The 19,779-nt window shown below is 48.3% G+C and overlaps 1 long non-coding RNA gene across 1 annotated transcript in view; it reads left to right on the top strand.

Moving 5' to 3' along the window:
• The window catches only part of LOC122459667, a 1,177,620-nt gene that overhangs the window by 647,508 nt on the left and 510,333 nt on the right, over positions 1 to 19,779 (top strand). The gene's annotated exons all lie outside the window — the stretch shown is intronic.

The raw sequence follows: 19,779 nt of genomic DNA, 5'->3' as shown, positions 1-19,779 counted from the left end.
CTCCCTGTACCGCTTGAAGCTTCAAATAAACTTTTCTTCTTCTCCACCCCGTTGTGATTATTGGGCGACGCACACTGGGCAATGAATCCAGCTGTTGCATGCCTCGGGCTTTTGTGCAAGCAACAGTTTTTGGTGTCCCTGGGTGGGCGAGAGGCTACAACACAAGTCTTGCCCGGATCCCTTGCAGGGACTGGCGGGTGAGGATTCCGACCGACACCCAGTGCACACCGGTGTGATTCCCGGGGGCCTCGGAGGGGCATAGCCCAACCGGCCCCGTAGGCACAATGGTGCAACGTGCCTGATAAGTGGAGAAGTGTTGCAGGCGATGGTGGGGAACCGTTCCTTCGGATAAGGTAGGAACCTTTTGAAATCCTGATTGTCTGCTCTGTTTTGAACCTGGGGACGCCCAGAGTTACCCTGTAGGCATGGGACAGGGACAGAGCTTGGGAGGGAGGGTATACGCCCCTTGAGTGTATCCTAGCAAATTGGAAGGTATTTGGATCGGATCCGATGACTAAGAATAAATTAAAACAATACTGTACAGTTGACTGGCCTCAATATCAACTAGAGGACCAGGAGCGGTGGCCACCAGGAGGGTCAATTAATTACAATACGATCCTCCAGTTACTTTTGTTCTGTCAGCGAATGGGGAAATGGAATGAACATCTGTATGCGCACTTGTTTTTGGCTTTGTGTAATCGATCAGATGGCTTACAGCAATGTAATTTGACTCCGACTGGTTCGGTAGTGGCTAATGTTAGTCCCCAGACCCCCACCCCAACTGTGATGGCAGGTCTGGTGTCCCCTTCGGCCCCCATGCCCCCACCTGATAGGGCCCCTACAGTGGGCTTATATCCTTTACTTACTGAAACTAAGATCTCTCGTACTGGCATGGGTGAGCGTCTGGCCATGGCTATGCAGGTCTATACCCATATGCCCTTTAACCCTATGGATTTGGCTGCTTTCAAAGTACAGGCAGGGAAGTTTTCCACCAATCCGAGTAGGTTTATTTCAGTTTTTGAGGGCTGCCTTAGCAGCTATAAGCTGGATTGGGATGATTGCAATGTCCTCCTGCACACCTTATTGTCTGAGGTCGAACGACAACAGGTCATGTCCAAGGCAAGGGAGGAGGCACAGAGACGGTACAACCAGGATTGTAATAATGTCCCTGACCCGGATGAGGAGGTCCCCCGAGTAGACCCCAGGTGGAACCCAAATGATCCTGCGGGTATGACCCGGCTTACCACCAGTTGCTTTTGCATGGACTTCGTCACTCTGCTGTCCGACATAATAATTGGGCAAACCCGTATGAGGTAATGCAGGATCTAAAGGAAAGCCCAGGGGCCTTCCTACAGTGTATTCGGGATGCTATTTGACAGAACACCAATGCAGACCCCGATGATCAGGAAAATGAGGCAATCATTAAGGGAATTTTCACGAGCAGAGCAGCCCCTGATATTAAAAGAAAGTTACAGAAAAAAGACGATCTAATGGACATGACCATGGCACAAATCTTAGAGACTGCAAACCAAGCTTATAGTCTAAGGGAGGCAGAAAAGGAGAAAAAGCAAGTTAGAATGATGGTAGCGGCAGTACAGGCCAGCACTACGGGAAGTGGCCAGGGAGGAAGGGGCTGTGGACGCGGACGTCTGGGCCCACAGGAGAGATGACAGGGTTGCAACCAGTGTGCCTTGTGTAGACAAGAGGGACACTGGAAGAATGAGTGCCCAGAGAGGAATGGAAAGGGGGGCACCCCTATGATGGCAATGGGGGAACAGGAATAGGGGTGTTGGGGGGACAGATCACCTTGCCCCCGGAACCCCGAGTAAAGATGCAGGTGGGAAGTTTGGAAATAGACTTTTTAATGGACTCTGGAGCGGCACGAACTGCCGTGAATCGACCCCTTCAGTTGCCGGTAGCAGACTCCCTTACCGTGGTGGGCGCCACAGGCAGAGGCACCAAGTGCCCAGTGTATGCCCCAGCGGAATGCACTTTGGGAAATAGGACTATATCTCACAAGCTGGTCTGTCTCCCCGAGTGCCTGACGCCTCTGCTGGGACGGGATCTGCTTTGTCGCCTAGGCGCCACCTTGCAGTTTACTCAAGATGAAATAACCCTTACCCTACCCCCCCGAGAATGCATGGATCATGACCCTTACAGCCCTCAGCTATGCAAGCCCCAGAATGGAGCCTGTGGGAAGACCGGGTGTACCCTCTAGTGTGGGCAGTGGAGGTCCCAGGAAAAGCTACCCATCAAGTCCCTGTTAAGGTTCAGCTCCTGCCAGGAAAAGGCCTGATGTGAGTTAAACAGTATCCAATTGCGAGGGAAGCCAGAGAAGGTTTACAGGACACTATAGATCAGTTCCTAACATATGGAATCCTCCGGGAATGCCAGTCAGCCTGGAACACTCCCATCCTGCCCGTACGAAAACCTGATGGCACGTATCGCTTGGTACAGGATCTGAGGGCAGTTAATGAATGGGTTAAAACTTTGCACCCCCTGGTTCCGAATCCGTACACCTTACTGGCTTCTGTAGGAGGCCAGTATACCCATTTTTCAGTCCTCAATTTGAAAGATGCGTTCTTCGCTATTCCCATACATACCTCGTCCCAAGAAATCTTTTCTTTCGAGTGGGAGGACACAAAAAGGGTTAAAAAGCAACTATGCTGGACAGTATTGGCCCAGGGATTGGCCCTTTTTGGCCAGGCTTTGGCCAGGGATCTGGAAGAGTGGAACAATGAGGAGGGGGCTCTTTTTCTTCAATATGTAGATGATTTGTTAATTGCTACAGTGGGCCTAACCCCATGCCTCAAAGCCACTGTGGGTCTCCTGAATTTTATTGGCCTCCAAGGATATCGGGTATCGAGAAGCAAGGCTCAAATTGCCCTCCCGATTGTACAATTCCTGGGGTTCCACATAAGGCAGGGGGAGCGTCAGCTTTCTAATGAGAGGAAGGAGGCTGTCTGCCAGGTTCCTGTTCCCATTAATCGTAAATGCCTCAGAGCCTTCCTGGGCATGGCGGGGTTCTGTCAGATATGGATCCCGGAATTTGGACTGTGGGCTAGACCCCTGTATGATTGTGTAAAAGGAGCAGATCATGACCCCTTCTATTGGACCCCACAGGCCGACAGGGCATTTAAAATCTTGAAAAGGAAGTTGATGGAAACTCCGGCTCTGGGCCTCCCGGATCTCACTAAGCCGTTTCAGTTGTATGTACATGAACGAAAGGGAGTGGCCCTAGGAGTGCTCACACAGTTGTTGGGAGCATGGAAACATCCTGTGGCCTATTTCTCTAAGCAGCTGGACCAAGTGGCAAAGGGATGGCCAGCGTGCCTAAGGGCAGTTGCAGCCGCAGCCCTGACGCTGGCTGAAGCTGAGAAACTAACTTTGGGAGGGACAATACAGATATATACCTCTCATATGGTCCGAGCCTTATTGGATGCAAAGGGAGGCCTTTGGCTCACCCAGGCTCGGATGGCTAAGTACCAGGCTAAACTTCTAGAGAACTCTGAAGTCACCTTACAGTCTTGCCCCTCCCTTAACCCCGCCACCCTCTTACCAGAGACTGAGGAACAGGAACATGATTGTTTAGAGATCATAGATGCCCAATACTCTAGCCATCCGGATTTAAAAGATATACCCCTCCTAAACACAGATCATGAGTGGTATACTGATGGTAGCATCACTGTGATAAATGGGCAAAGAAGGGCGGGCTATGCTGTCGTAACCCTCCATGACACTGTGGAAGCCAAGGGTTTACCCACTGGGACCTCTGCCCAGCTGGCTGAACTAGTCGCCCTGACCCATGCGCTTGAACTGTCAAAAGGAAAGAGGATCAATGTTTTTACCGATTCAAAATATGCCTTTGGAGTGCTACATGCTCATGCTGGCTTATGGAAGCAAAGGGGAATGCTGACAGCTCAAAGTTCCCCAGTCAAGTACGGGCCCCAAATCCTCCAGCTCCTAGAAGCCGTACAACTCCCCTCAGAAGTGGCGGTGGTACACTGTAAAGCCCATCAAGGGAAGATCAAGATGTGGCCAGGGATAACGCCGGGGCAGATAGAGAGGCTAAGCATGCTGCCACCCTGATATCCCCTCAGACTGAGAATGCCCGTATGCATGCCCTTATCCCATCCGTGGGGGAGCTTCCGATCCCCCAGTACTCTGGAGAGGAGAGACAGCTAACTGACAAACTCAGTCTCCAGGAAAAGGAGGGATGGCTCTATTCCCCGGAAGGGAAGGTCCTTCTACCGAAGGGCCTGATCCAGCCAGTGTTACAGAAATTACATCAAACCACTCATGCTGGCAGGGAAGCACTTATCCAACTGATGGGAAAATACTTTATAACTTCTGGACTCCGACCCCTGGCTACCCAGGTACAGGCAGACTGCTTAGTCTGTCAAAAGAATAACCCCTGACCAGGACATACAGGGCCACCCGCTGCTCTGGAGCCCACTCCGGGCCCTGGACGGGTGTGGCAAATAGATTTTACTGAGTTTCCTCGGACCCAAGGGTACAAATATCTCCTTGTCTTAGTGGATCAATTCAGCAGATGGCCAGAAGCCTTCCCATGCCGCAATTGCACTGCCAGGACGGTGACCCTTAAGTTTATTAAGGAGGTCATTCCTCGCTTTGGACTTCCCCAGTGGATGGAATCTGACAACGGGACACACTTCACATCAAAGATCGTCCAAAGCATCTTGAATGCCTTGCAGATCCCCTGGAAACTCCATACGCCCTGGAGACCACAAGCCAGCGGTGTAGTAGAGTGTACCAATCAGACCCTTAAACGACATCTTTCAAAAGCGTGCCAAGAAGCCTCCCTGCGATGGCCTGATGCCTTACCCCTCGTCCTGCTCCGCATCCGCGCTCTCCCAAAGGGTAGATTAGGGCTTAGTCCCTTTGAAATTATGTTTGGAAGGGTATGGCCTATGAATGGCACACCAGTTCTGTCAGGGGAGTGGGAGCTGGGTAATGGTTTTTTATCTCAGTATATGTGTTCCCTGTCTGCTGTTCTCTTGTCTCTTCACAGGTATACTAAAGACTCCCAGCCTCTTCCCTTGGACTCTCCCATCCACTGCTTACGGCCCGGCGACTCTGTGCTTGTTTGCACCTGGAAAGATGAGCCTCTCCAGGAAAAGTGGAAAGGACCCTACATCGTCCTGCTGATCTCCCATACCGCAGCAAAGGTCGAGGGACACAAGAACTGGATCCATCACTCGCGTCTGAAGGCAGTACCCACCCCTTCATCAGCAGAGCAGTGGACCATCCACCCATTGACTCCTCATCTAATGATGATCTCGGGCTAAAGTTTAAGAGACACAAACAGCGGGAACCTTAGCGCCAAAATGGGTCCACTCAAAAACTGGAAACCGTGGACCGGGAGGACCTCGGTAATAATTAATCGTGTAACCCTGTTATTTTCTATGCTGTTATTTCTAAACTGTGCATATCGGGAACATAATTCCTTTGTTTTACTTGCGCACCAAGTTGCTACTTTAACAAACCAAACTGATTGCTGGTTGTGTGCTCCGACTCCACTTTCCCCCAGAACAGGAGTGCCCCTTGTCATGCTGCCCTTAACTCTACCAGAATTAGCCGCCACCAAAGAGCAGGAAAGTAGAAATCGAACGGACTCACCGTTCTGGGATAAGATCTCTTTGCAGTGAGCTACCTACCAGGATCAGGAGAATTCAGTTGCAGTGCTCACTGAGGGAGTGTTTTGTTTTACCCAAAACCAATCTGATCACTATAGGTGTCCTGTGGGAAGGAGCTCCTGTGTTATTACACAGAGGGCTGATGGATACTGGATAAAAACCGAGAGGGGAGGTCAACAGTGTGGATGTAATGGTTCCTCCCCTTTTGGGGAAACTCTTACGAATGATCCTTCCACAAAAGGAGGGTCAGGAAATATAAATTGCCGATCAGTTAATATTTCCATATAGCAGGCCAATGGTGGGTTTGCAGCTGTCCTTATGGTGAGTACAATTTGAAAGGCACAATTAGGAATACCCCCCCTTGTACCCACTCGGGAGGATGGGAAGCCCCCCTGGGGGCATATGAATTGTTTGGAAAAGCGGCCTTAAATATCCCAGGAATCCCTCTAAGAAACAGTCCTTACTGGGCCCTACAGGGTCACTATTTTGTATGTGGCCGAAAGGCTTACAAGGTATTGGACAGGTAGCTGTTATATAGCTTATGGAGTTCCTCATCTTTCAATAACCACCACACTGCCCAAAGGAAAGATTAGGAATACCTGAGATACCTCTGTTGAGTCACGAGAAGAGACCCTCCGGCGACTCAATGCGGCCTTGGAGGGCAATGCTAAGAATCCCCTCACAACTGAAAAGCTTACAGGGTGCTCCATACTGGGAATTGTGCCACTGTTTACCGGGCCAGCCATAGCATGCATAGGCCGCTATATTGTAAGGCTTCAAAAGGTGCTTGAAAAAGTAGCCTTAGAATTAGAGGACTCGATTCGTGATCTAGGGTCAGCAGTAGTAACATTAAATAAGGAGGTACAGCAGCTCAGAACGTATTCTCTCCAAAACAGGCTGGCCTTGGACTACCTTTTGGCATCCCAAGGGGGTGTTTGTGCCCTTGTCGGGTCCCGATGTTGTGTATATGTAAATGACAGCAGTTATGAGATTTATGATAAGGTAATACAGGCTAAGGCCCATGCCCGAGGTGGAGCACAGGCTGCCTACACTGCCCCCGAGAGTGATTGGTTGCAAACCTTGTTTTCAGGCTGGCGTTTGTCATCTTGGCTTGGTGGTTTATTTAGTCTGTTGTTGAAAAGTTTTCTTCCTGTCTTAAGCGTACTGATGGTATTATGTTGTGCAATATCATGTGTCAGAGCCCTTGTAAAAAACATAGGAATGCATTCCCTTCAGGGCTACCACAAAGTGCTTATGCAAAGTCCCCTTATAGAAAGATAAGAGCCCAAGTGAGAAAACTCAGAGACAAGGCTGTTGAGTATTCTCAAAGGAGGGAGTTGTTGGGGACACCGGGCATGGCCACTAGGTAACTCAAGGAGATGGAAGACCACGAGTGTCCATGAAGCCCCCTCGCTCTAGGCCCAGATGCCCCCCCCCTTCCCTTTTCTGCTTGGAGACACTCACAGCGGTCACGCTGAGAAGTTTGCAGGCGCAGACTGGCTGGAGCAAGATTAGGTCAAGCAGGAGAGGAATGTTAGATAGTGCTGAACAAACAACTCCATATATGGGGGAATAGATGATAAGAGGAAAAAGGGGAACTGGCTGGTATACCGGATTGGCTATATGGATAGTCAGTGCAGCTTGCTATTGGATAAGTATGCAAAAGAATGAATGTATAAAATATGTGTAACTGCTTGCACTAGTGTGCAGGATTTGAGATTGTTGTCTCCCTGTACCGCTTGAATCTTCAAATAAACATTTCTACTTCTCCACCCCGTTGTGATTATTGGGCGACGCACACTGGGCAACAAATCCAGCTGTTGCTTGCCTCGGGCTTTTGTGCCAGCAATATAAGGGTGAAGTGGAGCTTGAGGAAGTGAGGGCTGCTGTGGGGGAAGTAGCCTAGGGAATTGTACATGTCATGTTTCTAAAAGGTAAGCTACCATAGCTGATACTATGAGGGTCCCTGGGCTGGAGCCCCACCTTTGCCCCTAATTAATCACTGAGACTGGGAGACAACAGAGACTGTGCAAGGAAGGATAACTTCTCCTCACCTCCCTCGCTGGCTTATGATGAAAATGGATCAGTAGACTGTGACCCTTGTCTCTAGAGAAAGAAGGGTTATGTGGAGGGTCACAGTGAGCCTCTGAGGCTAGCAAAATCGGCCAGGAAATGCGGGACCCATGGAGGCAAGGACAGAGCTTTGTCACACTATTATGATGCTTAATAGTGTGAAATGCAAAAGCACCCTCTGCTGCAGTAACAACATCCTCTGATTTGCTGCCTGGTTTTACAAAATAATCTGTCAATTTTCTTGATGAGCTCTCTTCTCGAACTACTTTTTTGTGCTTGTCTGAGTGCACATGAGTTTGTAAATCATTAGCACCTTTATTTTTCACAGAAACGTAAGTACCAGGTCTACATACCAAGCACGCAGATTACCATTCTTGTCTATGACGTCGAAAACACGGGAAATTCATCTTTAGTTCTGCAGTGAATTTGCACACTTTCATTTTGGCATTGTGTTTGGGGGTAGTAAAATAAAATATCAAATAAAGAGAGCTTGAGGAAACACTACCGTGCATGGTACGAACTCAGAAAAGACACTGAAATAGTTGATGTTGCACTATCACCACTATGGAAAAATGATCATACCTGTCTGGAACCATAGGGTTAGGTGCCAACTTTCCCCGGCGCCAGTGGGTGCTCACGCCCCCCCCGCCCTCAGTCCCGCTCCAATTCCATCCCTCCCTTGCCCCTTCCTCACCCCCATTCCAACCCCTTCCCCAAAGTTCCCACCTCAATTCTGCCCCCTCCCTGCCTCATTGGATCCCTTCCCAAAACCCCTGCCCTGGCCCTGCCTCCTGCCCTGAGCATGCTGTGTTCCCCCTCCTCACCCCTCCCTCCCAGTCGCACGAAACAGCTGTTTTGCGGCGCAAGCGCTGGGAGCTAGGGCGGAAAAGCGGGCACTCTCTTGAGTGATCAACATTCACTTTCTTTCTCAAATGATCAGCATTCACTCTCTTTCTTGAATGATCAACCCTTCTTTGGGGAAAAATAATAATGGCAAAAACCTGGACTTTTTAGATATTTAAAAATTCCTCCCAGACAGCGATTTAAGAACCAAAAAGCCAGACATGTCTGGGAAAACACAGACGTATGGTAACCCTAAGCAACAGTGAGCCTTTAACAGACCATGAAGGACCAATAAAACACATTAAAGGTGTAAGTATTTTATTCTTTGCTCTCTATCATGAACAGTTTTTTGTGTAGCTGTCTAGATTTACTGAGGTAAGGCTACTCTTTTCATACACTTTATTTTGATATGATATTTTCTCTTTCTTTCTATAAAACCTGGTTTTATTGGAGATCTTTGTGGTTAGAGATTGTGGGGTAAAAATTCATGTGGTATGTCCCATAGACCTAAATAATCTATTGACTTCTAAGAAAAGATCACAAAAGGAGGCAAGATCTGGAACCAACTCTGGACATGATGCTTGGCTGAAAATCAAGGACCCGAGGAATCTGTTTCATAAGAGAGTAATTATTTCCAGGGCAACAGTTAGTACAAAGGGGACAGGGTGGGGAGGAGCAGTGTTGCTTCGTGAATAAAGTATTGGCCTGCAACTCAGGAGATCTGGGTTTTAATTTTGGCTCTGCCACTAGCCTGCTGGGTGACCTTGGCCAAGTCACTTTATCTGTCTGTGCCTCTGTTTCCTAATATGCAAAATGGGGATAATCCAAAGCATTTTGAGGTCTACTGAGAAAAAGCACTATATTTAAGAATTAGTAAATAATAAAAATAATACTATTACAATTCATGGTTGATCATGGAAAGACCACAGATGAGACTCACAGTACAGGGGCCAAAAGAGACAAGGATTCATCTTCATCATTCAGAGGTTAAATAAATCTTAGTTTAAGCTTTCCGAACACAAATGATTTGATATTAAGAGTTTGCACTGAGTATAGTATTTGTCTGCCAAATGTGTGTTTAACTGTAACTGTGGATTATGTTGCTTTAAAACATTTTTCTTTGGCTTTATTATTGCTGTGCTGTAAAAAGCTGCAATAAGAATTGTGCGACAAGGGCTTTGTTATGGATGAATATTACTAATTGATTGTTTGCAGGAGAAATACATTAAAATAGTTTTTAAATGACAGTTTTGATGATAACAAATACTATATGATAGTCCTCTGCAAAAACACTTCTTCCTGTTGCTAGAAGCAAGAACAAATCCGCACAGACACAACCCTAGAACCCCAACCTGGGGTATTCTATCTGCTACCCATTATCCATAAACCTGGAAATCCTGGACGCCCCATCATCTCAGACATTGGCACCCTGACAGCAGGATTGTCTGGCTATGTAGACTCCCTCCTCAGGCCCTACGCTACCAGCACTCCCAGCTATCTTCCAGACACCACTGACTTCCTGAGGAAACTACAATCCATTGGTGATCTTCCTAAAAACATCATCTTAGCCACTATGGATGTAGAAGCCCTCTACACCAACATTCCACACAAAGATGGACTACAAGCCGTCAGGAACAGTATCCCCGATAATGTCATGGCTAACCTGGTGGCTGAACTTTGTGACTTTGTCCTCACCCATAACTATTTCACATTTGGGGACAATGTATACCTTCAAATCAGCGGCACTGCGATGGGTACCCGCATGGTCCCACAGTATGCCAACATTTTTATGGCTGACTTAGAACAACGCTTCCTCAGCTCTCGTCTCCTAATGCCCCTACTCTACTTGCGCTACATTGATGACATCTTCATCATCTGGACCCATGGAAAAGAAGCCCTTGAGGAATTCCACCAGGATTTCAACAATTTCCATCCCACCATCAACCTCAGCCTGGACCAGTCCACACAAGAGATCCACTTCCTGGACACTACGGTGCTAATAAGCGATGGTTACATAAACACCACCCTGTATCAGAAACCTACTGACCGCTATTCCTACCTACATGCCTCTAGCTTTCATCCAGATCATACCGCACGATCCAGTGTCTACAGCCAAGCTCTATGATATAACCGCATTTGCTCCAACCCCTCAGATAGAGACAAACACCTACAAGATCTCTATCATGCATTCTTACAAATACAATACCCACCTGTTGAAGTGAAGAAACAGATTGACAGAGCCAGAAGAGTACCCAGAAGTCACCTACTACAGGACAGGCCCAACAAAGAAAATAACAGAACACCACTAGCCATCACCTTCAGCCCCCAACTAAAACCTCTCCAACGCATCAAGGATCTACAACCTATCCTGAAGGATGACCCATCACTCTCACACATCTTGGGGGACAGGCCAGTCCTTGCTTACAGACAGCCCCCCAACCTGAAGCAAATACTCACCAGCAACCACACACTACACAACAGAACCACTAACCCAGGAACCTATCCTTGCAATAAAGCCCATTGCCAACTCTGTCCACATATCTATTGAGGGGACACCATCATAGGGCCTAATCACATCAGCCACACTGTCAGAGGCTCGTTCACCTGCGCATCTACCAATGTGATATATGCCATCATGTGCCAGCAATGCCCCTCTGCCATGTACATTGGTCAAACTGGACAGTCTCTACGTAAAAGAATAAATGGACACAAATCAGACGTCAAGAATTATAACATTCAAAAACCAGTTGGAGAACACTTCAATCTCTCCAGTCACTCGATTACAGACCTAAAAGTTGCAATCCTTCAACAAAAAAACTTCAGAAACAGACTCCAACGAGAGACTGCTGAATTGGAATTAATTTGCAAACTGGATACAATTAATTTAGGCTTGAATAGAGACTGGGAATGGATTGAGTCATTACACAAAGTAAAACTATTTCCCCATGTTATTTTTCCCCCCCACCCCACCCCCAACTGTTCCTCAGATGTTCTTGTTAACTGCTGGAAATAGCCTACCTTGCTTGTCACCATGAAAGGTTTTCCTCCTTTCCCCCCCCTGCTGCTGGTGATGGCTCATCTTAAGTGATCACTCTCCTTACAGTGTGTATGCTAAAACCCATTGTTTCATGTTCTCTGTGTGTATATATAAATCTCCCCACTGTATTTTCCACCAAATGCATCCGATGAAGTGAGCTGTAGCTCACGAAAGCTTATGCTCAAATAAATTTGTTAGTCTCTAAGGCGCCACAAGTACTCCTTTTCTTTTTGCTATTTTTTAGCTTCTAAACCCACAGAAGTCCAATGTGAAGATCACCTGCTAAATTATACACCTAATAACTCAATCAAAGGCAGTGAGAAACATGCTGATTTTTACCCTCCCTGTCCATTCCATTCCATTCTCTTCTACATTTACTTTGTAGTGCTTTAAAAAAACAGAAAAATGGAGATCTATAAATTGGGAATATTTGGTTTGGCAATAATCCCCCATTCCCTGTGTTTATCTGTAGTAGTCCTTCAGGGTTGATAGGTATAGAGGGGCTGCTTGGATCATATTCTTGGAGATGGAATAGGATAAAAGGATTACAAACCTTCCTTAATTGTTGTTCTTTGAGATGTGTTGCTCATGTCCATTTGATACTACCTGTGCGTGTGCCATGTTCACAGTTGCTGGAGATTTTTCCATTAGTGGTATCTGTAGGACCAGCCCTATCGCCCCTTGGAGCTCCAAGCATATGCGCCAGTATAAGGGGTGCTGCCAGCCCCGCACCCTCTCAGTTCCTTCTTGCTGGTAACTCCAATAGAGGAATAGAAGGGTGAGTCATGAAATGGACATGAACAACACATCTCAAAGAACAACATTTACAGAAGATTAGAAACCATTTTTCTTCTTCGAGTGCTTGCTCATGTCGATTCCATGCAAGATGAATCACAGGCAGTATCCCTGGGCATGGGCTCAGAGTTTATGGACGTGCTGATTGCAACACTGTTCTCCCAAAACTGGCATTGTCATGAGCCTGTTGGGTGATGGCATAGTGGGATGCAAAAGTATGGATTGACAACCATGTCACAGCCCTGTCTTGGATTGGTACCTGTGTGAGGAACGCTGCTGACAAAGCCTGGGCTCTGGTAGAATGAGCTGTCACAATGGCTGGAGGTGGAATCTTCGCCTACTCGTAGCAAGCTTGTAGGCAGGATGTAGGATGACACCAGAAGTCCTTTCATCCTGTCTGCCATTGCCACAAAAAGCTGCATTGACTGGTGGAAGGGCTTAGTCCTTTCGACATAGAAGGCCAGAGCCTGTCTAACATGTGTAGCTGACATTCCTCATTGGTGCTGTGGAGCTTTGGAAAGAAGACAGGGAGAAAGATGTCCTGGTTGTTATGGAACTGTGACATCACCTTTGGTAGGAAGGCTGGGTGGGAGCGCAGCTGGATCTTGTCTTTAAAGAACACAGTGTAAGGGGGTTCTGAAATCAGGGACTTGATTATAGAAACCCTTCTGGACAAAGTAATTGCCACGAGAAAGGCAACCTTCCACAAGAGGAGCAGTAGAGAACAAGATGCTAACAGCTTAAGCGGGGCCCATGAATCTTGACAAGACCATGTTTAAGTCCCATGGGAAACCTTGCCTGACAGCTTGAGAAAGAACACCTGGTAGGCCAGGCATATCACCCTGAGCTACCTGATGTATATGTGCAGGGAGAGCTCTTCCTGAGACCAGAGACCTTGGGTTCTGCCAAAGTAAGCTCCCCACACCAGGTCTGATGCATACAAAACCAAAGTTACCAACTGGCATCTCACCACAAAAGGAACCCCCTTCATTGCAAAGCGTGGGTCAACCCACTAAGACAGAGATGCTAAGACTATTGGCGGGATCATGAGAATTGAGTCCAAGTGGTGTCTGCCCAGGGAGTAGACGGACGCCAGTCACAACCATAGGGGTCTGAGGCCTAGCCTCATGTATTGAACTACATAAGTACATGCTGCCATGTGACCTAGCAGCTTGAGGCAATACCTGAGTGATCGTAAGCAGCTGGTTTGTGATGTGGGGGTCAGATCTGACATAGTCCAAAACCAGGACTATAGGGCTAATTGTTCTTACAAAGTAAGGTGATAGTGATTATTTTAAAAGTACAGACTGTGACCATTAATGCTGTTTTGTAACTGAGGCACAGAATAGTAGGCCCAGGCATGAGTAGAGTTGAGCACTGCCCCTATAAACTCGATTATCTGTACCAGGACTAATGTTGATTCTGTTTGTTTATCAACAGTTGGCCCCGTTGGCCCATCCACGCTGCACCAAGCCTAATCTTGCAAACGGCCTTTGATCTGCCAATCATTAAGAAACAGTTAGATCTGTACACCTCGACATTTCAGGTAAGCTGCAACCATTGCCATACATAAAAACCCTTGGGGCCGCAGCCAGTCCAAAGAGAAGCACAGTGAACTGGTAGTGGCATCAGCCCACCACAAATCAGAGAAATCTCCTTTGTCCAGGGAAAATAGAAATATGGAAATAAGTGTCCTATAAGCCAAGGGTGGCGTACCAATCACCTGGAATCAGGGAGGGAATAATGGAGGCCAGGGAGACCATGCAGAACCTCAATCTCTTGAGATATTTGTTGAGGGAATGCAGGTCCAGGATGGGCCATGGGTTCTCTTTGGCCATCAGAATGAGGAAATATCAGGAGTAAAACCCCTTCAGATCCAGAGGGCTTCCACCTTTTGGATGAGAAGTTGCTCATGAAAAGGGTCCCTGAGGAGGGATGAGGTTGGGGATGGGAGAGAGGGGTGGAGGAAATCTGCAAGGTGTACCCAATAGTCACAGTACTGAGCACCCAACAGTCCGATATTATGTGGGACCATGCAGTGTGGAAGGGAAACAGGAAGTCCAAAAATAAAAAAGGGGAAGGATCCTGGACAAAGTCTGGTAAGCCGTTCTTGGGTGTACCCTCAAAAGGCCTGTCTGGACCCTCCGGGGTATCTACTTGAGCCCAACTGGGAGGCCGATGTAGAAGGCAGGGGCTGGCAAAGGTTATAGCCCTTCCCTTTTCTCTGATAGAATTCCTGCTTCAGGAGCCCTGAAAACCTGGGAGGTTGTTGTGGCCTAAAATGCTTCCTGGAGGCTGAGGGTGTCTACAGGCCCAGAGAGCAGAGCGTGGTCCTCAAATCTTCAAGGCCATGCAGCTTGGCGTCTGTCTGTTTAGAGAACAGAGCATTGCCTTCTAAGGGGAGGTCTTGGACCGACTGCTGCTCCTTGTGGGAGAGGCCCAATGACTGGAGCCACAAACAGCACCTCATGGTGACCTCTGACCCCATTGTTCTGGCTTCCAAATTGGCTGCATCCAGAGCTGTCTGAAGGGAAGCCATAGCCGCCATCTTGCCCTCCTCCAGGATGGCAGAGTACTCCTGCCTTGATTCCTGTGGCATGGAGTCCCAGAACTTGGCCAGCGAATCCCACAATTTAAAGTTGTACCTCCCCAGCAAGGCCTGCTGGTTAGAGATAAGGAGCTGTAAGATGCCCATGGAATAAACTTTCCTCCCAAACAAATCCAGTCTCCTGGCCTCCTTATTTTTTGGGGTGGTGTTGGGCTGTCCAGTATGTTGGGATGGGAATATAAGTACTAAAAACCCAGTGGATGGCACATCATACTTTTTCTCCATCCTTTTGAAGGTAGGATGCAGAGAGGAAGCGGTCTGGCAAAAGGTCTTTACTGGTCCCAATACCACCTCATTGACCCATTCCTTCATCTCCAGTCCGAAGTTCATGGTGATCCACTTTAGGTGAACTCTGAAATCATCCGGTGGGAATGGGTTCAAGGGACTTGTCACTGCCTCCTCTGATGACGATGAGGAGGCTAGCACTATCGGAGGGCCTGTTACTTCCTCCTCAACCTGTGCTGTCTCCATCTGCCCCATTTTGGTGACCCTGGGGCCAAGGTCAGTGCCATAATCAGTATCTGGTGCTGGGTGGGATAGTGCCGTGGTCTGCCTCTCAGATACAATTGAGTATGACTGCTGTGAAGGGTGGCCCTGGTGCCAGGGAAAACCCCATAGGTTCCAATACTGCCATTGTATAGGTCAGTAACCCAGTGGCAAAGCAGCAGTTGTGGTGCCTGTGTCAAACTCCAGTGTGTGAATTAGGTACTGGTTCTTCTTCCAAGGCATGAAGGACTCCACCTTGGACCCCAACGAGGACTCTTCATCTGGAGACCATGGAGGCACTGTGCCCAGTTCTGCCTCCAGGTGGTGTCAGGGACTCAGTGACCAATGTGGGGTCAGGGACTGCTGCAGCGGGGCCATGCACCTCCTGGAAGGTGCTGCTACTGCCAGTGCTGCTAAAGAGCTCTCCGCTCTTTCTGCCCTTCTGTCTCCAATGTCTGTCTCCTTGGATGGTATGGGCCCTTGGGGAATGGGAGGTATCGGGATGTACATTAAGTCATTTGCAACCCGGAAGGCCTCTGAGGTTGAGGGGGCCACAGGCGTGAGGCACCACAACTGCTCCCAGGAGTCAGAAGTGGGTCCTGAATTGTGGTCGGTGCCCTCGCCAGAGTCACCGGAGCTGATCATGTCTCTGGGGAGGATGAGTAGCTTGGCACGGGTCTCACCACATCAGTAGTTCCCCTTGTGTCCCTCTTCAGTGCCGGAAAGTGCCCTCTTCCTTGTTTCTTGTGCGACTTACTCAGCACCGGGGATGGAGAATGGTGCTGAGAAGGGCACAGTGCTGGTGGTGCACTACACACCGAGACTGAAGTGCTCAGTGCCAATTCAGAGCAGGACGGCTCCGAGGATGGTCTGAGGGCTGCCTCCATCAGCAGAGCCTTCAGACGATAGTCTCTATCTTTTTCATAGAATCATAGAATATCAGAGTTGGAAGGGACCTCAGAAGGTCATCTAGTCCAATCCCCTGCTCAAAGCAGGACCAACACCAACTAAATCATCCCAGACAGGGCTTTGTCAAGCCAGGCCTTAAAAATCTCTAAGGATGGAGATTCCACCACCTCCCTAGGTAACGCATTCCAGTGCTTCACCACCCTCCCAGTGAAATAGTGTATCCTAATGTCCAACCTAAACCTCCCCGACTGCAACTTGAGACCATTGCTCCTTGTTCTGTCATCTGCCACCACTGAGAACAGCCGAGCTCCATCCTCTTTGGAACCCTCTTTCTGGTAGTTGAAGGGTGCTATCAAATCCCCTCTCATTCTTCTCTTCTGCAGACTAAACAAGCCAGGTTCCCTCAGCCTCTCCTCATAAGTCATGTGCCCCAGTCCCCTAATCAGTTTTGTTGCTCTCTGCTGGATGCTTTCTAATTTGTCCACATCTTTTCTGTAGTGGGGGGGCCCAAAACTGGACGCAATACTCCAGATGTGGCCACACCAGTGCCGAATAGAGGGGAACGATCACTTCCCTTGATCTGCTGGCAATGCTCCTAGTAATGCAGCCCAATATGCCGTTAGCCTTCTTGGCAACAAGGGCACACTGCTGACTCATATCCAGCTTCTCATCCACTGTAATCTCCAGGTTCTTTTCTGCAGAACTGCTGCCTAGCCAGTCGGTCCCCAGCCTATAGCAGTGCATGGGATTCTTCCGTCCTAAGTGCAGGACTCTGCACTTTCCTTGTTGAACCTCATCAGATTTCTTTTGGCCCAATCCTCTAATTTGTCTAGGTCCCTCTGGATCCTATCCCTACCCAGCATATCTACCACTCCTCCCAGTTTAGTGTCATCCGTGAACTTGCTGAGGGTGGAGTCCCCACCATCCTCGAGATCATTAATGAAGATATTGAACAAAACTAGTCCCAGGACTGATGCCGGGGCACTCTGATTGATACCGGCTGCCAACTTGACATCAGGCCATTAATCACTACGTGCTGAGCCTGATGATCTAGCCTGCTTTCTATCCACTTTATAATACATACTTTTTTAACTTGCTGGCAAGAATATTGTGTGAGATCATAGAATATCAGGTTTAGAAGGGACCTCAGGAGGTCATCTAGTCCAACCCCCTACTCAAAGCAGAACTAATCCCCAATATTTGCCCCAGATCCAAATGGCCCCCTCAAGGATTGAACTCACAACCCTGGGTTTAGCAGGCCAATGCTCAACCAGTAAGCTATCCCTCCCCCTGTATCAAAAGCTTTGCTACAGTCTAGATATATCAAGTCCACTGCTTTCCACATATCCACAGAGATAGTTATCTCATCATAGAAGGCAATCAGGTTGGTCAGGCATGACTTGCCCTTGGTGAATCCATGTTGACTGTTCCTGATCACCTTCCTCTCCACCAAGTGCTTCAAAATGGTTTCCTTGAGGACCTGCTCCATAATTTTTCCAGGGACTCAGGTGAGGCTGACCGGTCTGTATTCACCTTCTTTCCTTTCTTCTTGAATTCTCCTTCTTTCCCTTTTAAAAGATGGACACTATATTGTGGGAAATGCTGAGTATCAGATGTTTTAGAAATGTGTGCCAAGTAATGGAAAATAACAGTACAAGAGATAAAGGACAAGGCCAGAAGATTTTGGCTGGACTGAGGACTAAACTGTGGCTGAACTAAGGACTAATGATATAAGCAGCACCTGAGAGTCTTTACTACCACAAGATAATGGAACCCAAAGATAAGAATGATGAGAACATTGGGTGATAAACAACAGAAAAGGAATAAACAAGTGCTGTATATATATTGCTGTGGGAAGGGAAATAAAGTGCTTTTTACCAGCAACTGTGTCAGTTGTCCTGTAAGCCAGCCTGCTAGCAGCAACAAATGGTGACCCCGACGTGATAGAATTCTGTGAATTTGATACCACGGACAGAGGAAGAAATAGCAGGGACCGCCGCTGCCGGTGTCCTCCGTTCGGGTGAGGAACCGGGACGCCCAAGAGGCGGGGGAGCTCCCACTGAAAGGTGAGCGGCAGGGAATATCTCTCATAATGGGAGCGGCAGCATCAGCAGATGAGCAGGCCGTGTTTAAGGTCTTAAGCAATCTGCTTAATAACCAGGGAGAAAAATTTTCCCCAGAAGCTCTTCAAAAATTGCTTCGGTGGGGAAAGCGACGGGGTGTCCTGGTTAATGCAAAGAATGTGTTTGACTCCTCGGTGTGGAAAACAGTGGGGGAAGACCTGTGGGACTTTGTGGGGGTCGGAAATAAAGAAGCTGCTGCCTTCAGCCCTATCTGGGCTCATGTGCGCACACTGTATGATGCACAGAAACTGCTAGGTGAACTGCAATGGCTTCGCCCCCTTTGTGGCATCACAAATGAGTCTCAACGGTTCATCGAGCCGTTACCACCGCAGCGGCTCAGGCAGGGGCGCGTATTGCATTACGCGAGGCATTAGAATCATCAGCGAAAGGGGCCTTCACGGTAGGAGCGAAAGACTTTTTTGGTAAAACAACGCCTATGATTCCTTTGGCGCCGTTGGACCCCAGTGAGGTACCGTTGCCCTTGAAGGATGACGACTCAGATCGGGGCGAACCGATGACCGTGGATCAGCCTGTGTCGGGGGAATTGTCATCGGGCAATCCAGAGAACCCGTTACAAGGGGGGTCAGGATTGCCGCCCGCGGTTGTGCCACCAGCCCCTCCCCGACACGTTCGGATTACTGACTTGCCTAAAACTGGAGAGTTTGATAACTTGACGCAGGACCAAATAATTTGGTGGTTATATAAGGAAGGTATTGCAGCTCAACAGATAATGGATGAGCTGGATAGAAAGGAAAACAGACCGCAAGGATCGTCACGATCGCATCTGCTACAACAGCTTCAAGAGCACGGCATACCTGACCCCTCACGTTTGCCCCATATTTGTAGGTTGTGTGGGTATTATGGTTGTACGGAGCACCTCACTCCCGAGGGAGAGTTGCGACCGACAGCAGAGGAAGAATATCGCAAAATTTATGCCCCCGCTACGCAACCGGTTCAACCAAAAGTGAAACCTCCGCCACCTACGTGTTCTTCAATTGGACGAGGGCAAGAAGAACGGGGGACGGGGGTGATTTGGAGGGATGGGGGGGAGGAGTGAGATCTCCTGACCCAATTAAGCGCTGGCATGGATTGATAAAGGATGCTATAATTGAAGGGGAATTTTTGGATGCCATGCCGGCTACTTTCCCGGTATCGGTATCAAGGGAGGGGGTTAAATCTTGGGTGCCGTTAGACTGGAAATTGATGAGGGAGGCTCAGAAAGCTATTGTGGCGTATGGCTTGAAAAAT

The sequence above is a fragment of the Dermochelys coriacea genome, chromosome 3 (genome assembly GCF_009764565.3).
Source record: "Dermochelys coriacea isolate rDerCor1 chromosome 3, rDerCor1.pri.v4, whole genome shotgun sequence".
In the NCBI taxonomy this organism is placed as follows: Eukaryota; Metazoa; Chordata; order Testudines; family Dermochelyidae; genus Dermochelys; species Dermochelys coriacea.
This window is presented reverse-complemented; position numbering and strand designations above follow the sequence as displayed.